Below are 5,822 nucleotides of genomic sequence, written 5' to 3' on the forward strand. Positions count from 1 at the left end.
CGTTTGTCATTGAGGAGTTCAGACAGCCATCATTTACTCAACAGGTACAACGCTTTTGAAGAGTATTTGTTATTGTTTTCCATTTACAAAGGGGTAATCAAGCTCTGAAAATGACAAAAAAACACATCATAAAACATGTAGTCCATGTAATGTTGTGACTCTTGCCTCCTCAGAGCAAGCGATACAAGCGAAGGCCCAAGGCCACGCGTGACAACGGTTCTCTGGGTCCCGGAGGAGAACGAGCCATTTCCATCCCGCAAATCACCTACGACCACATCGATGACAAAGACGGGGTCTTCTCAGATGGGTCCTCAGGTAACACAAGCTTGCCTGCTGTTATTCTCTTCTCTATTACCATTAACACTGACTTATGTTATCATAGGTCATGTAATACTTCATCTGGTATTCAGTTAGGTTACTGAAAAATGCATAGCTTATCATAATACCATTTATTTTGCTTTTGGAAGCTTCATTGATGACACTGTTTTTGATCCGTTCACTGTGGGTGTGTTTTTTTATGCACTGATTTCATCAATCCGTCAATTAATCCAATCCTATAGCATTACTGTTTATATAACCTAAACTTTGTAATCCAATTCAAATATTCATTTACATGTGCATTACATCTATTCTGAACATCATTTCTAAATATTTGATCATATGCGTTTGCAAGACGTAAATAAACATACGCACCACAGCACCGCTAATGTGTTTTAGAATCTGATTGAGAAAGTATTTGGATTTAAATGTTTACGCGCCTAACTAATCGGATCGATTGAGAGGTTTACATGAAAATAATTCGATAGCACTTTGTTTTAAAGTCCTGTTTCGCATGAACATACTATGTATTTATTGTTGTAATGACACTAACTAGGTACTAACCCTGAACCTACCCCTAAACCTTAACTTAACCCATGTAGTTACCTTACACTACCCATTACTTTTGTGATAAGAGCACTGTAAGTACATTGAAAGTGCACATACTGTAAAACAAAGTGCTACCGATAATTCAGTTCAATTGAGACTTCACAATATTTTTATTTTCAGTTTTTATTTTAATTTTAGTTTGTTAAAATAATTTTATGTGCAATTATTTTATTTTATTTTAATCCGATTGAGAAAGTATTCAAAATTTGGATAGTTTGAGGAGTTTTCAGCCTGATTGAGTCCAGATTATTAGTTTGCATGTAAACGCAGCCAGTGTTAAGAAGAGGCTCACATTGTTCCTGATGTTTCTTCTTAACAGTGTCACATGAGAAGCCTGTCCGTTAAATGAATTAGACCGCGGCAAATCTGAGCTTGATTTTATTAAGTCTTGCGTATGAATGAGTGTCGACTCGTATTGGCCAAATTCAACAGATCGCTCTCGTCTGGCTTCCAGAACACTGGAAATACCTGAGTAGTAATAAGCACAAAAATGTTGAACTTGTATCCAAGAAACTTGAAGTGAAAATTTCTCCTCCAGTGGAGCGTCCAGTGGAATTCATCAACCAGAAAACAAGACACAAAAGAGGTTGTAGGCGTTTACTTACTCCATTCTTTTACCCCATAAATTGAGCGGAAGCGTATAAAGAGGATGGAAAGAAGAAAAGTTTCGACGTGACCCATTTTTCCGTATTGAATAAATGTCATTTTCCACATGTGAATGGAAGGCATCCGGTGCTCAAACGGTCTCCTGCTAAACCAGTCTGTTAATAAGTCTGTTTTTATGAGTTTTCCTGTCAAATGGCTTCATCATAAAAGCAGACACATCAACACAGACGGTCCCCAGCAGAGACGTCTCTTCTGAAGCTTAATTACAAGTGTAGAGGGAAAGATAATGAAATCGCAGCACATGTCTGCAATCCTTTGAACTGGGGAAGAAGAAAAAATCATGTTCAGCAGTTTGGCTTATCAAAGCCTTGAGCCGGTTAGATGGTGTGAGCGTTTATTGAAAAAGTGTATTTACCATTCATTTTCTCAGCATCTCAGTTAAGTGAAAAATCATTAAGCGCTGAAGTTCTGAGATGAATCATAACATTTAGGAAAAGTGAAATTTTCAACCTATTATGTAACGTATTTCTGAGTTAAACTGAATATTCAACAAGACAAATATAGTAGGACTTGGTTTTTATCCATTGGGAATTGACTGGATTGTAAAAAGTTAGGACAAATGTCCCATTAAGTTTAAACGGTTACATGTTTTTCCCTTTATGCAGGCATCGCAAAACTTTTCCGATCGTCAGGTGAGACCTTTGGCGCTGTGGTTTTCTGCCTCTGCTTTTTTGTTGTATCGATGTGGCTTGCAACATAAAGACGCTTAAAAACAAAAATGTGTGCTAATTTTGCAAAAAGTGACAATTAAAAGGCAGCAGTTTAAATAAATTATGCAAGGCGTGTCAAAGCAGTTCCATTAAAACAGATATGTAAAAAATGTATAAATAAAACAGAAATGAAAATAAGAGTCGATGAAATCGATGACTAGCAGCTCAGATCATTTGGAGTTTGATGAGAAATTGATTTCTTGATGAGAAAACACACACACTCACACACACTATATTTTTGCTAATATTTTAATAAAATATCAAAAGGATTAACAATGCAGTTTTTTTTTTTACTGCCATCTTTAATCATATTTACCAAGGGGGGAAATAATTCTGACCAGCACTGTATATATGTAAAGAAAACTGCATCAGTTGAGTGCATGAAGTGTCCATCAACCCACACTTAGTTTTTTCAGTTAAGTGCATCATGTGGGTATTTGATGTGGAATTTTTTTCTTTTTGGAATTTTTACACTAATAAATATGGCATAGAATAGTGCGCAATTTGGGACGCACCTTTTTTTATCAGGCTAATTGGTTAGCATGCATAACATAATGCACTTAATTATTCAGTCTATTAAGTGCATCATTCGGTTTAAAGTGTACTTTTTCTTTTTGGAATATTCACACTATTTATGCAAAAAAAACAACATTTGGCATAAGTACACACCTTTACTACCTCAACTTTCATATTGATCATGTTCTGCCTCTGCCGCTTATCTTGTGTTGTTTGTCATTTAGCATGATCTTAGTTTGCACTTTTTCTTCTATCTGCATGTCAACAGACCGTCAGCGCTCGTGGTCAGCTTTCACTCTCAGCTGTCCTTCTTCTCCAGGTATCTATCTTTTATTTTCCTTACCTCTATTTTGCAATTGCTCTCTCTTGCTTTCTCAGTCTCTTTTCTTGAGTTTTCTCCAGAATTACATTTTCTGACATTTGTGCAATTATTTTTATTCTTTCACATCTAAATACTTGCCTGTTATCTTTTATATCATCTGTCATGCGAGTTTGTGGTTTGATGAAGATACTATAATTTAATTTTCTTTACAGTTAAGAAAAAGTTGGATGGCCCTGTCATCTCCCGAAACAACAGTCTGGTGGATGAACTGGACTTCACTGGTGAAGACATCGCTCTACCTGTAGTAACAGACGCTTCACAGTGAGTTACTCTGGTTTTTCATCCATCCATCAACTCTGTGGTTGTTTGCTTGTGTGTGGTTTGCAGGCTGATGTTGTTCAGTTTAGGAGTTTTGCATTTGCGTATATGGTGTAAACAAGCAGATGCTTTTGGATTATCCTCTTTTCCCCTGTCGTTTCATTTCTCTTTTAAAGCATCCTCGCCTTTTCATCCTTTTCCTTCCAAAACATCTCAAGATCTTCCTGTTCCTTAGCTGTGAGATGAAGGAAAGCGCCTGTTTCTCTCTTTCAGTCTGTTGAGAAGCCCGTTTGTGGCAAAAGAAGAATCAGTCTCAACTCAGCATCTAAATACAACCAGGTACTGTTTCCTTTCTGTTTTCTGCCTCAATCCTGTCTATTTCCTGTCGGTTTCCTGCCTCAATCCTGTCTGTTTCCTGTCTGTTTTCTGCCTCAATCCTGTCTATTTCCTGTCGGTTTCCTGCCTCAATCCTGTCTGTTTCCTGTCTGTTTCCTGCCTCAATCCTGTCTGTTTCCTGTCTGTTTTTTCCTGCCTCAATCCTGTCTGTTTCCTGCCTCAATCCTGTCTGTTTCCTGTCTGTTTCCTGCCTCAATCCTGTCCGTTTCCTGTCTGTTTCCTGCCTCAATCCTGTCCGTTTCCTGTCTGTTTCCTGCCTCAATCCTGTCCGTTTCCTGACTGTTTCCTGCCTCAATCCTGTCTGTTTCCTGCCTCAATCCTGTCTGTTTCCTGTCTGTTTCCTGCATCAATCCTCTCTGCTTCAATCCTGTCTGTTTCCTGCCTCAATCCTGTCTGTTTCCTGTCTGTTTCCTGCCTCAATCCTGTCTGTTTCCTGACTGTTTCCTGCCTCAATCCTGTCTGTTTCCTGTCTGTTTCCTGCATCAATCCTCTCTGCTTCAATCCTGTCTGTTTCCTGCCTCAATCCTCTCTGTTTCCTGCCTCAATCCTGTCTGTTTCCTGCCTCAATCCTGTCTGTTTCCTGCCTCAATCCTCTCTGTTTCCTGCCTCAATCCTGTCTGTTTCCTGCCTCAATCCGGTCTGTTTCCTGTCTGTTTCCTGCCTCAATCCTGTCTGTTTCCTGTCTGTTTCCTGCCCTTAATCCTGTCTGTTTCCTGTCTGTTTCCTGCCTCAATCCTGTCTGTTTCCTGACTGTTTCCTGCCTCAATCCTGTCTGTTTCCTGTCTGTTTCCTGCCTCAATCCTGTCTGTTTCCTGACTGTTTCCTGCCTCAATCCTGTCTGTTTCCTGTCTGTTTCCTGCCTCAATCCTGTCTGTTTCCTGACTGTTTCCAGCCTCAATCCTGTCTGTTTCCTGTCTGTTTCCTGCATCAATCCTCTCTGCTTCAATCCTGTCTGTTTCCTGCCTCTATCCTGTCTGTTTCCTGTCTGTTTCCTGCCTCAATCCTGTCTGTTTCCTGTCTGTTTCCTGCCTCAATCCTGTCTGTTTCCTGTCTGTTTCCTGCCTCAATCCTGTCTGTTTCCTGACTGTTTCCTGCCTCAATCCTGTCTGTTTCCTGTCTGTTTCCTGCCTCAATCCTGTCTGTTTCCTGACTGTTTCCTGCCTCAATCCTGTCTGTTTCCTGTCTGTTTCCTGCCTCAATCCTGTCTGTTTCCTGACTGTTTCCAGCCTCAATCCTGTCTGTTTCCTGCCTCAATCCTGTCTGTTTCCTGCCTCAATCCTGTCTATTTTCCTGCCTCAATCCTATCTGTGTCCTGCCTCAATCCTCTCTGCTTCAATCCTGTCTGTTTCCTGCCTCAATCCTGTCTGTTTCCTGTCTGTTTCCTGCCTCAATCCTGTCTGTTTCCTGCCTCAATCCTGTCTGTTTCCTGCCTCAATCCTGTCTATTTTCCTGCCTCAATCCTGTCTGTTTCCTGACTGTTTCCAGCCTCAATCCTCTCTGCTTCAATCCTGTCTGTTTCCTGCCTCAATCCTGTCTGTTTCCTGTCTGTTTCCTGCATCAATCCTGTCTATTTCTGCATCAATCCTGTCTGTTTCCTGCCTCAATCCTGTCTATTTTCCTGCCTCAATCCTGTCTGTGTCCTGCCTCAATCCTGTCTGTTTCAATCCTGTCTGTTTCCTGCCTCAATCCTGTCTGTTTCCTGTCTGTTTCCTGCCTCAATCCTGTCTGTTTCCTGCCTCAATCCTGTCTGTTTCCTGCCTCAATCCTGTCTGTTTCCTGCCTCAATCCTGTCTATTTTCCTGCCTCAATCCTGTCTGTTTCCTGACTGTTTCCTGCCTCAATCCTGTCTGTTTCCTGTCTGTTTCCTGCATCAATCCTCTCTGCTTCAATACTGTCTGTTTCCTGCCTCAATCCTGTCTGTTTCCTGCCTCAATCCTGTCTGTTTCCTGCCTCAATCCTGTCTATTT

The 5,822-nt window shown here is 40.6% G+C and overlaps 1 long non-coding RNA gene across 1 annotated transcript; it reads left to right on the forward strand.

Moving 5' to 3' along the window:
• Nucleotides 1-3,084: 3,084 nt before the first annotated feature.
• On the forward strand, nt 3,085-3,803 carry LOC143707648 (uncharacterized). Its single transcript, XR_013193189.1, has 3 exons — nt 3,085-3,138; nt 3,354-3,462; nt 3,733-3,803. It is a non-coding gene; the product is annotated as an uncharacterized LOC143707648 (long non-coding RNA).
• Nucleotides 3,804-5,822: the final 2,019 nt, after the last annotated feature.

The sequence above is a fragment of the Siphateles boraxobius genome, unplaced genomic scaffold, assembly GCF_051911475.1.
Source record: "Siphateles boraxobius isolate OS27281-9 unplaced genomic scaffold, OSU_SipBor_1 414, whole genome shotgun sequence".
Classification (NCBI taxonomy): domain Eukaryota; kingdom Metazoa; phylum Chordata; class Actinopteri; order Cypriniformes; family Leuciscidae; genus Siphateles; species Siphateles boraxobius.